At 35.7% G+C, this 13,222-nt stretch overlaps 1 protein-coding gene across 2 annotated transcripts in view; it reads left to right on the forward strand.

Moving 5' to 3' along the window:
- Positions 1-746: 746 nt before the first annotated feature.
- Positions 747-13,222, forward strand: part of LOC108103336 — a 146,021-nt gene continuing 133,545 nt past the window's right edge. Inside the window, exons 1-5 of one of the 2 annotated variants that reach the window (XR_001772217.1) lie at positions 747-1,179; positions 2,159-2,227; positions 3,719-3,804; positions 3,868-3,940; positions 4,007-4,391. The gene's annotated coding sequence lies outside the window, so the exon portion shown is untranslated. Of the gene's footprint in view, positions 1,180-2,158; positions 2,228-3,680; positions 3,805-3,867; positions 3,941-4,006; positions 4,392-13,222 lie in introns of those variants that run through there. The other variant, XM_041818412.1, reaches the window with a different exon arrangement.

Genomic DNA, 13,222 nt, shown 5'->3' on the forward strand with positions numbered 1-13,222 from the left:
TTTTAGATCACCCCCACAGTCAGGTCAGTTTGGTTTTATTTTTTGGTTAAGCGGGTTTGAATAGCTTATATACATAGGTTCTATATTAGCCATTTTCCCTAATAATTTTTTATACTACCCCTTATAAAAATGGAAAATCTTGCCAAAAATTATTTTTTTTTAATAATGAGGATCGTTAGCCTTGTTCATTAGCTTTACAAAACAGTCATTCTCTTAGCTGTACGACTTGTTTTGGCGGAGTTAGAGCTTAAAACCCCAAAGAAATAATTCGATTTACTTCCAAGAAAAAAATAGGCATTAAAATTCAGTAATTCGGCAAGAGTTACACGGCGATGACGTCATCGCGAATGTTTTGAAATGCAATGACAAAGGGGAGAGGAAAAAGTGAGAGTGAGAGCAGAAGATCTATTGGCAGCGCCGTTCTCCCACTTTTCGCAAAAAAAAAAAAACACATCAGCAACTCATTGAGCTTGTAATTTAAATATCATTTAAATAGAGTTTAAAATTATTAAAGGAAATTCTTAGTAATTTTCCGTAATAATGTATGTATGATTCAAACATTTTCCTTATATAAAAAAAAAAGAAAATTGGTTAAAAAATGTACAATTTTTTTTATGATAAGGTCCATTAGCTTAGTTTATTAGCTTCACAAAACAGTCATTCTTTTTGCTGTACGACTTATTTTGGCCGAGTTACAGCTAAAAAACCGCAAGTAGTAATTCGATTTATTGCCGAAAAAAAAATGGCATTAAAAATCAATAATTCGACAAGAGTTACATGGCGATGACGTCATCGCGTATGTTTTGAAATGCAATGACAAAGGGGAGAGGAAAAATTGAGAGTAGGAAGCAGAAGTAAGATCTTTTGGCAGCGCTGCTTATCGTCTCTTTCGCAAAACCTTCTGCAGTCAAAATTTGCAGAGGTTTTTGGTTGACCACTTGTCAGTCTGGAAGCGGTGCACTCCTAGGCAACACGCACTTATTGTCTGGGCTTTGAAGAAGTGCGGAAAAAAAGCAGATAAAGTGATCGCGGAAAAGTGTTATAGTTTTTTATAATATACGAGTATATTCATTTAATTGTGAATTTTTCTATTTTTTATGCCCAACTACATACATACATATGGTGATCCGCTGGCAAGGTGAGAATGTATGTGTACGCGACTAAAAAATGTGAATACATGTAAGTAATTTATTATCAACGTGTGAACAAAAAAAGTATATGCGTGGTGAAATTTCTGAATTTTAAAGTAATCCCAGTTAGAAAATTGGGTCATAAGGAAAATCATATTTAATGGCCATAAAATATTTTATCCAAATTGAATTAAATGCTGTGACAAAGAGGAGTGAGGGAGGAGATGCAAAGCGAAGATCCGTTATCCTCTCTTTCCCGTGTGCACCCTAAGCTCTTCTTTACAGTTTTCAGCTAGATACCATCCACATGAAAAGTGCGAGAGAAGAAGCAAAACGCAGGTCCGTTATTCTCTCTTTCTCGTGTTCATCTTTAGCTCCACGAAGGCTCTCAGTTTTTGTACAGTTGCCAGACATAGACAGTAGCACTCCTTGGTAACATCCTAATAAGAAGAGGGGAGAAGGAACATAAAGAACCGTTATCCTCTCTTTTCGGTCTGCCCCTAAGCTGTTCCTTGCTGGTTTTTCTCTCAGTTTTTGTACAGTTGGTCTTAAACATTAGTACTCCCAGTACCACTAGGTAAAGAGTAGACGAAAAAGTGCGATCGATTAAGATCCGTTATCCGCTTGCTGTTGTCAGCGACTTGGCATTGTTGTTGGCGCTTTGCAGAGTTGTAGTTGTCACTTTTGAATGGTGGGATTGATACACGAATTACAAGCATATAGTGTTGCTGCTTTAGGAGGTAAAAGAAAATGCATCTATTTGAAAAAACTAAAGGCAGCCTTTTGATTATCACTTAAATTATATTGTATTAATATTTATCCGCTTCGCGATCCATCGAACTGTATGTGTGAGCATCTCAATTTACCTGCTCTATCTCTGTCTATATGAAAATGCTCTCATAATTAAATATATACATAAATATAATATTAATTCATAGCAATTCAATGTAAATTATGTTTTGGGACCACTTACCTTAATTTCCCTTTTATTCAGTGTTCTTATCGAGTTTTGTTTTGCTTCTTTTCAGCCCTGTTTCTCCCCGTGGGACACCGAAAATGTCAAATGCGATGCTGAATAATCTTCAAATCTAACAAAAGTAAGGTCAGCGCCCTTTTATACTTTTTCCCATTATATTATTACTATACTAAAATGCGAATATTTTGGTCAATAATTGAATACTCAGATGCTAGTTTAGAAATTAGGTAGTTTAGCTTTAGACTTTATTTGTCTTGCCAAAATGCAAAAATGCCAAACAGCCAAAAGAAATTCAAGCTAAATAGAGTAGGAGCTTTTTCGAATTTAAAACCGATCGTATATATGTACATGTCATGTGGTCAGATAAATTACTATATATGTTATTGAAATGCGAAACCACCATAAACAACCATCATTTCGCAAAACAAGAACTTTGAAATATTTTTCCCCAAACTGAAATACCAATCTAGGAATATATTGAGACTGCAACCGCCGTAAGGTGGTACATTCGAGAGAAGGCAATTAAGAAATTTAAACAGTATCGAACTCCGAGGTAAGTGACAATGAAATATCTGTTTCTAAATAAATTCTAATAATGATAAATTGGCCGAGCTATAAGCCGAGCTATGACTCGGTGCCTCGTGGGACTAATCAACATGCCGAGCTATGTAATCGGTGCCCCGTGGGACGAATTAACATGCCGAGCTATGTAATCGGTGCCCCGTGGGACATGTCAACTTTAGGCTCATATTGTATAAATATATGAGTTAGCTTTTTGAATGCTAAATTCAATTTTAAATCTTAAATTTTAAATCTTAACTTTTAAATCTTAAATTTTAAATCTTAAATTTTTCTATTTGCTATACCAAATTTATCTATCAAAAATTGCATATAATCAAATAAGTTATATTGCAATGACCACCATAAAGGCAACTCGAAGTTTTGTAACTTCAACCGAGGTAAACTATACCAATAATTAAGAAACTTAAATAGTATCGAACCCTGAGGTATGTGGAAATGAATTAATTAACCTTTTTAAAAAATACAAATTCTAATAATGATCAATTTTTAATTGCCGAGCTATGAATCGGTGCCCCGTGGGACATGCCGAACTATGTAATCGGTGCCCCGTGGGATAAGTCAACTTTACCTACATTCTACATACATCTACGTACGAGTCAACTACACATCATCAAGTCATCAAATCATCAAGTCATCAAGTCATCAAATCATCATATCATCAAATCATCAAATCATCAAATCATCAAATCATCAATTCATTAAATCATCATATCATCAAATAAGGTCAGTGCCCTTTTTATACTTTTTTCCATTGCAACACAACATATATTGAGATGATATTATCTCACGAGAGACGATTAATTTGTCCATTACATGAATAGTCAGCTGTTAGTTTAGGGCGTAGGTAACCGCACTAAAAGTACCTCAAGCTAAATTAGAGGAAAAATGGCAAATTGGCAAATCTTAAAGCAACTCGACCATATATGATTTGTACATATCAGATCAGAAAAGTAATGATTAGTTTTGAACAACCAACTGACCAAATTTTGCAAGGCTAGAACCCCTTAAAATCTTTTTCCCCAAACTAAAGCAATAGTCTAGGATTATATTGATCCTACACCAACTTAACTTCGAAGGAAGTTCCATAACCTGCGCTGAATCAATTTAAAAACTAAGGTAAGTGATCCTAAAGTATGTGATTCTTTAAAAATTCTAATAATAATTTATGTTTTTTTTCAGTGAAAAGTGAAAGTAAAAAAGTGAAATGAATGTATGATATCTGCATTTGTGTGTGGTACCATGTTGCCTTAAGGTGAGTGATCCTAAAGTATGTGATTCCGTATAAATTCTAATAATGTTAAATGTTTTTATTTTTCAGTGAAAAGTGAAAGTGAAAAAGTGAAATGAATTTATGATAATTGCATACGAAAAAAGGATGATACGATGTTAAGGTGCATAAATAATATAGAAAAACTTATAAACGTCGCTCAACAATCAACCAATTCCAAACAGCATCTTTAATAATACGGATATTTAAGGTCAGTTATCCCTGAAATGTTTTTCTATTTTATATTTCTATATCTATATCTTCTATATTTTTTCGAAGATTTTAAACATATTTCACAGTCTTAAATATTTTCTCCTACTTTCTTATGAATGACAAATAATTTGGTGAATAATTGTTCTTAGTTGTAAGTTATAGACATTATCATTATTATTTCATCAAAATACATTCCATTCTGTTTTCTCGAATTTTATTTCTTACTCCCAGTCACTCTTTTTATTAAAGTTTCCGAATTCAACATATTTTGTCGCCTTGTTTTAGACGCTGTAAATGTGACAAAGTTAGCTTTGTCCTTTCACTTTCTAATGAAGATGAACAACAGCTCACAAATGTATCTCGCTTCCTTAGATCACTAGATGTTAATATCTACGTTTAATGTATATTTGTAAGACCTGCTAATATGGGAATTACAACATTGTTTTACCTAGCCAATTATGTTGCTTTTTTGTCACGTCGTAAAATTCCATCAATTGACACATCCTACGATCCTCCTAAAAACAAGGTTGGGGAATGAGAATGAGGATAAGGATTCATTAGCCCGCGAGATGTAAACACTGGCTCGGGTTTCCCTCAGCCCTGCCGTTGAAAAGAAACAAGCCCCCTGCCTTTTGGTGTTACATAGGTGTATGGTTATGCTTACAAGAGTATGTCGTATTCTTTGGGCACTGATTTAGCTGTCGTTTCTTGTTCCACTCGTTGTCGTCATCGGGTCGAGTGGCAGCATTTAATGAGGTGCAAATGAGCTTGTCCCGGCATCAGCAGCATCATCACACCGTGCAGCCCAAGGAGCCAGAGTCGCGCACTTTAAAAAGAAATTAGCTGCCAGGAGTAGGCCAAGTGACAGAAGGCCCAAGGAGCGTCAGGCTCAAGAGTACACTGTCCCAAAATAGAGGTAAAAAAAAGGAATTTCTTGACAAAGGAAAAGTAGTTTTAAATTCGATTTTTGGGACGCCTCTTAAATATTTTTTTTCTCTGTTTTTTTCTAAAAAGGAATTTAAACAATTAGAAATTCTCTCGAAGTATTTGAGTAGTAAATATATTTTTTTTTGTATTTCTAATTTGTTTTTTCCGGTGTACTTAGTATCGAGATGAGTGGCAAATGTTGTTGCTAATTTCCCCACTTGCTCTGCTCTTATTTTTTGTTGTTTTTCTTTAACTGTCTGTCTGTCTGTGCGTCTTGGAAATTTTACATATTTTCTATGAAAATTACCATAGACACATGGCCGCCACCTCCGCCGCCGCCGTCGTAGCCGCCCCCACTTCTTGAGAGTAGGGGCTGGGGCTATGCTCTCCACATGCCGGGCACGTAGTCGTGGGTGCACCCACTTAACATGATAAGCGACAAGACACCTAACATGTTCAACACGACACCTTCACGACAGCGACGACGACGTAGCAGCCAAGATCCGGGGTTCCTTAAGGGGATGGGTTGTGATGGGTAATGGTATGGTTATGGTTATGGGGAAGAGAATGGGGTGGTGGTTCTGCCTCCTTCATAGAGGGGGTTGTGGCATGACGCTGCAGGAGATGTGGGTGCTGAGTACTCAGCTCGTTTAGGGCCAAGACTTTGATTTGATGTGTGGAATTTTTACCATGTTTATTATTTGCATTCCAAAAACAATAAAATAAAAATTTACTTTCAAATTTACTTTCCCTTTATATAAGAAATTTTTAAATATAACAAAAACTATTAAAGCTGCGTTTCAATGCCTGATATTCATGCTCTATACTTTTATATATATTTTAATAATTTAAAATCGAAATAACTCTTTAAATATTTGTAATAAATATAAAGTCAATTGAAATTTATTTAATAATTAAAATGTAATTTATGAATGACAGTTAACTGACAACCCTTTTTATGTGGAAAAATCCCGGCTATCTCAGCGGGAAACTTGAGATTGTTGGCAACGAACAAGTTTGGTTTTCTAGGGTTTTGTGGGCGGCTTTGACATGCAAAGGTGTCCCTGTCTCCACCTCCCTTTGCCACCGTTTGGCTGGTTTCTGGTACTGCTCCTACTCCTGCTCCTGCTGCTGCTGCTGACTTGCGGCTTCTCTGTCTGCGGCAGGACTTCTGCGGAATAAACCCGCCCACATGTCATATTAAGCCAGTGTCCTGGCGAACGTGTGCGGCATAAGTTGCCACAGCATTTACACTCGACAAACTCCCACAACCCATCCCAACCCAACGCCCAACATCTCGCCGCAGCTGCAATTATCTATTTGCGACAAACATTTGCAAACAATTTTTGCCTTTGACTAATTAGCGGGCTTAGTGCTTTTCCCACACACTTTTTCCCGCACATTTTCCTTGCGGTAATTTACAGTTTTCAAGCAAATTGAATGTGCCATTAATTTAATATTGCGCTTTTCCATATAGTTATATTTATAAATTGTGTTTTTAAAGTTTATTTCATTTGAATTCTGGTATTTCGTTACTAATTTCAATGGTAAACGAGTTTTTTTCTATTTATTTTCCTTTTTTCTTTCAAATTTTTGAATGCTTTCACAATTTAGTGATTTTCCAAACATTTTCCTCAACTTCTGTTCAAGAGTTTAGTGTGCATGACTGCTGAGCTTGTTTCGTAATAGCCAAGAAAAAGGGGGAAAGAATTGAATTGTTTCGATTGAAATATTACACATACGCCTCGTTGCCGCAATTGTGCAACAGAAATAATTTCCAACATATTTTGGCCATCTGTGTGCTTCTAATGGACAAACACTAAATAAAATGCATTGACATGCAATTTTGTTGGCCTGCAAGACGATTTTCTAATTATTTTTCGCAATGGAAATTTCTCTCAATTCGTTTGTTCTTTTTTTTTTCTGCAATTTTTTTTTTTTTCGGTGGGCGGTTGGAAAATGTATGGGCAGCTCCATAAATTGTCAAACCACAATGTGGGCGGTGCAGTGGATAACAAAAACCGAACCACATAACGATCGAATGCAACCGCGTAACGTTTTGCCACTTTTTACACTTGTCTACAGTATTTTAAATATACTTTTGTGGTCAGTTTGAGGGGAAGGGGGCAAAAAAATAACAGGGCCAATAAAAAGAATATATAAAACCCAAACAATAAAACAAAAATATAAACGAATAAGCTTTATCTATTGGTAAAGTTATAAGTAAAGGAATATAAGAAATGTATTATTGGAAATAAGAATACAATTTTTATATAAAAATTCCTTAAATTAAAAGCTTAAAATTATATTTATTTTACCAATGGCTATCTACTTAACTATGGCAATTTAATACTCAAAATAACATCTTAATACTTACTTATAAACTATAGTAAAATTCCTATGAAAACCATTTTATTACTTACTATTATTATATATTTGATAAACCTATAGAACCCTTGATACCCCGCAGTTTGTAAAACATAACCACCGTGGTATGTAGAGATCGAAACGCATAAAAACCATGTTACCTCCATTTAGTTACCTCTCTCTTTTTTCGCCGTTGGGGACATTCTTTTATTTTTTTTTTTCTGTTCTGTTTTTTTTTTTTTTTTTTTTTTTTTTTTTGTAGCTTTAAGCTACACAAATTGCATAAGTTCAGCGAGGTTTGAGGGGGTGAGGGGTTGAATTGGTGGGGAAGCTGACGAGTCAATGACTCGGAATGAACACCTTTAAGCCGCTTAGAAAATTGCAATGCCCAAAAATCACATCACAGTGAAGCGGAGCAGCCAGCAACAACAATGGTTAGACATTTTTCCAGTTGTCAAGGGACATGACATTGCATGGACCCCATAGTTTTACACTAAGAGAAAATTGGACTGTAGTTTAAAAGTAAATAATAGTTTAAAAGCCTTTTAACTATTTATAACTTCAACTAATTGCAACTTACATCTTACTCACTTAAAGCAAATACTAAAATTAATCAAATTTAAGTCTTAAGTTAAGTTTAGATTAAGTTAATCAAAAGTTAAGAGAACTTTTAGTGCTTTTCTCACTGTATCACCGCCCACCAACTCCACTTTTTGGGACTCCTTTTCTCTGTTGCACTCGCTGCTGTCCAAAAGGATTTCCAAATCAATTTGATTTGCCAAGGGTTAGAGCGTGTGTTGGGAAAACAGGGGGGGGGGCGGGGGCTGGGTGGAAAGCCGAAAGGGGAAATGGTGAAAGTGGTGGCGAAAGGGGAATGGGAATTGAGAAGGGGAAGGGGAAGTTTCAGGTCTGCTGCCGTTCGCAATCAATATGCAATACTGTTGCCCATTGTCTCTCGCTTTTTGATTTCGTTTGCTTTTGTCAATTTCCACGGGCGGCCTCTTGGTCTTCTTTTTCTCTTTTTTTTTTTTCTCTGATCCCTACGGTACTAACTTCTTTTTTTTTTTTGTTGCATTTTTGTTGATTTTGTTTGCTGCAGAGATTTCATTGCTTGGTCCTGCTTTGTTTGCCTCAGTGGCACTCCCATTCCAATTTCCATTTCGCCCAGCGAAATCACATTTGACTTGGCATTTTAATGACGTTGACAGGAGCGGAATTCCAATCGTAACAAGCCAAATTAACAGGCTTTTTCGGACATAAGTTATTTCTAATAAATCAAGTTAAATGAGAGAGATAGAGAGAGAACTGATTGAATTTTAATTAAACACAATTGTCTAGAAATTAATGAAAATATTTAAAAATGAAATTTTATAATGCTATTATGCATTATGATACCCAACGATGATTATCGTATAAAATTCCAGCATCTGTTCATCATTTTATTTCCCTTTAACAGGAAAAAAAAAACCAGAAATTCAATGTAACACAATTTAATTTTCCCTGTTGCTGGTTGCTGGTTGCTCGCTCCTTCCTTCGACTAAAATTTCAACAAATTATTCGATAATAGAAAATCAAATTGCAACAAATTCGCACACAATTGCAACACCAAATGGGACAAGACAAAGGCAACAATAAAAAAAAAAAAAAAAAAATAGAAAAACAGATGAAAACGATGTGAGATCGAAAATAAAGTGAATGCCATCAGCAAGACGCCATTGCGTCAGTTCGATTTTCTCCCATTTTCACTTGAGGCGGCGGGTAAATTCTGGGGACTTAGTCTGGCTAAGTCCAAAGGGCAACAATGTTGTCGCATTTTGTAACTGTCTTGCAACCAAGGAAAATTCTGGCTTCTGGGTTTCAGCGTTTCTGGGAAATGTGATGTGGTAGGTGGTGGCTGGCAGGAAGGGGTTTTTCCGAGCACATGCAGCGAGTTAAAGAATTCCAATCAGCAGGGCCATTGTTCTTGAGACATTCGCCCGGCAAAATTGAAGATAATTGAAGTGTAAAACGTTGCAAGCGGAAGTGCAGCAGTCAGCAAGGGGTTTCCCCCCCAGGAAAATGCCCCTCCCTTCGCTCTCATCCACAGTTTTCCACACTCAACCTTCTGAGGTTGTGTTTGTGCTGATGTCAAGGCATATTATGCAATACAATTTTGGCAACAGCAGATTTCCCTCCTCAAACATTTTTGAGTCACGTCGTCGCCCTGTCGAATGCGGAAATGATGAGAGACAAAAGGAGATGCCCGAGCCAGAAAGAGAGGTGGCTTTATGTGGTAAAGAAAGAGATAGCCAAGGGGGAGAAGGCAAGGGGGTCTCATATCTGTATATATATATATGCAAGGGCAAGAAGGGAGACCACAGCGTAAATGGAGGCCAGCAATAAAACTGTTTGCTGCATGGAAAGAAACAACAATGACTGTCCAAACTGCACTTAGAAAAATGTAGTTTATTTTCTTAATATATTAGTAGATATGTTAAAAACAACATGAAAAATAACTTCTATGGATAACCATCTAATGAAGAAAATTATTAAATTTTCCGAATGATTAACAAGATAAGATTTTCCTGCAGTGTTTGAAGTAAAATAAGAATCCAAACAATGGCAGCAATATGAAGTGGAGGAATAAGAACAAAAAGTGCAATAACAAAACAACGATATGCAAATCGCTGACAACGAAGTGAGCAAACAATCCTTGCACCGAAAATCCTTTTGTCCTGCCAATGCAATTGCCAAATTGCCAACGTAATAAGAAACAAGAAAAAGACTTTTTGGGGACACACAAAAAACTAAGGGAAAATGATGCGAATAGACCAGCGATAGAGCAGAACGAAAACTTGGGCTATTTTCATAGGCAATTTTCCAAGTGGATATTGCACAGGAGTCAAGGTTTTTATTTGCTTAACATTTTTCCGCTCTTTTTCTTTTTTTTGTTTTTTGTTTAAAAAGAACAAAAAGATTTTAGTTTTGTGTAGGGAAAACCCTTGAATAGCTTTTTTATTTACACATTTTGTAGAGTTTTTTTCATTAAATATCTTAATATCTTCTCGTTAAAATATGAATATGAAAATCTTTTTTTAATTCTGCTTAGTTTTTCCACTTATTCGAGAATGCAACAAAAATATGCCGAAAATGGAATGTAAACGAAAATTGAAAGTAAATCAAAACAAGACATGACAAAAATCGCACAACGACATGCCATAAAAAATTGCTTTGCTTTTGTGATTGAAGCGTCGACCCTTAGGGGAAAAGGGGGCGGTAGCAATGGCGGTGGCCAAATGCCATGGGTGGCCGTTGGATGGTAAAAAGAGGAGAGCCAGGAGGAGGGTAACATTTTGCTTTGGGCTGAAATGTCATTGGCAACGCGACTCAGATTGGCAACAGTTGTATAAACGATTGGGATGTTTACTTCATAATATATAGAGGAGGGGGGGTTCCGTTGTGAAGGGGGCCAAACAGCACCCCCGTTTATTTATGACGTTGTTTTTCTTCTGCCAGTGTAGGCAGCGCCGGAAAAATTCTAAAAAAAAAAAAAACATAAAATCAGGGCTGGATAGTCAAAGAAAAATGTTTTCTTATTAAGTATAAAAGAAATTTGACTTAAATATTTCACAGATTTTCCATTTTTATTTTCTAAAAATTACATATATTTAAGTGCCTTTTCTTACTTACTCAAATTAAGCTACATGTCACATCTAGTGTGACTTTCTGTAGCCCTGTAAACCTACTAAAAAAAAAAGAGAGAATACAAAAATAGGGGAATCCCAGAGTGGAATTTTTCGGGAAGTTGGGGGGAAAATTGGCATCCATCACCTGGAGCGCATTACCAGCGGTAAAACCGAAAACGAATAAATGAAATTCGGAATGCATGTGAAATTGCATTTGTGCATGCAGATGAGCGGGGAAAATGGATGAAAAGTGGGTGGAAAATTGGTGGGAAACTGAAGCATGGAAGCATGGTAAATTTCTGATAGGTGGATGGGCTTAGACAAAATCCAGGCTGGGGCGGCCGCCCAGTAGCCCTTTTTTTTGTTGCTTATCAATAATTGGATGAAAAATGTAGCAATTTTTTATGCAAAGTCAACCACAATGTCGTTTGATAAAAATGTTACTTAAATAATAAATAAAGAAAAATATACATTAATTAAAAGCCATTAGAGATGGCTTTCAGCTAGAAATATAATAGTAGTAGTTAATTGTGATCAGTTTAAGAGATATATTTCGTAAAAATGTTGTAAATGATTTAAGATGCCTTCTTCTTAGTCGGAATTTTGTACTTGCTTTATTTTGATCTTTAAATTTCCTTCTATCGCTGAATCTGTTTAGCTTTCTTGATATCTTTTGCCATTTTCCGGCACAACCTTTTCCGTTTTCTGCTGTGTTTTCCCTTTTGGCCGCCGGCAAATACCTCCAACATCTGTCACTCTCGATTGTACCCAGCCATCGCCCCTAAAATTGTTTCGAGCATGTTATCCACTTTTAGGGCGCTTGACGAATTTTTCCCGCCTTCCAGACTTTCTCTCTACTTTTTTGTTTTTTTTGTTTTGTATTTCCTTTTTCCCCTGACCATTTAAAGTCAACGATGCGTTGATGCTGCGAAGGATTCCCGCTGCACACTGGCTGCTGTCAGCAGGTGACTGCCCAAAGGGGCGTGGCACATGGGGAAGGACTCGCTTCACAGACAATTCGCTGACTGGCAGCCAAAAAAAAGAAAAAAAAACAGAAAAAAAAAGTAAAACAAAAAAACAATGAAATAAGCGTACTGTTTTCACTTTTTCCACCCCAATCCACAGATATTGAGATGTGTTCAAAAAATTAGTAGAAGCAAATATGATATTTATATTTTAAATATATTAAAAATATTATTTTAAAAATAAAAACTGACAAGCTTTTTGATAGAAAAATATAAAAACCATATTTCTTACGATATATTTTTTAAGTAAATGATTTGACTCCTATTTTTTTGGACACATGTGTTTGTATGTACAAAGTACATACTGGAATAGTTTTCTATATATATATATATATATATATGCACTTGATTGTTTTGGCTTTATTTTTGATCAGCTTTTGTACTGCGGCTGTTTGTGGCAGCAAAGCGGAAATGCGATTTAAATTATTTGATTTCCGTTTTTGTGGGCGAGCTATTTATTTTCATATGAAGAGTTTTTGTTTTTTGTTTTTGTTTTTGTTTTTGTTTATATTGTGTGTTTTTTTGATGACATTCTTCCAAATGTACAAAACTATATTTATGCACAGAACTTGTTTTCCTTATTTTGAACATCTTATTTTCGTTCGTTTGGCAATTATTCCGTTTAATAGTACCAAGCAAAATGCAAAACCACAATCAAATTGGCAAAGGAAAACAAATCTTTTATTTTATATTTATTAAATCCATTTAAATTGGATTTTTTGGCACACGAATTATACAGAAAAAGTGATAAGAACATATCAAAATATGTTATTTGAAATTTATTCATCAAAAAAGAAACTTCTCTTTGATAAATAATTATTTCGAATATTTTTCTATGGATACATTGAAGTAAGCTGCTGCTTGCTTGACTTTAGCGTATTAACAAAATTCGATTTTTTCGCCTAGCTTTACCCATTTTTTCACTTCACTTTACTTTCCTGTTTTTTGTTGCCCCCTTTTTTTTTTTCGTTGCCTCCTAATGATGGCCACTTCAGTGTTTCCGCTTGCCAGCGGTGGAAAAGCGCAAAGGCAATGGGAAAAGCCAAAAGGAAAACCATCGGCAGCAGCAG

Source organism: Drosophila eugracilis, unplaced genomic scaffold (genome assembly GCF_018153835.1).
Source record: "Drosophila eugracilis isolate 14026-0451.02 unplaced genomic scaffold, ASM1815383v1 contig_2161, whole genome shotgun sequence".
NCBI lineage: Eukaryota > Metazoa > Arthropoda > Insecta > Diptera > Drosophilidae > Drosophila > Drosophila eugracilis.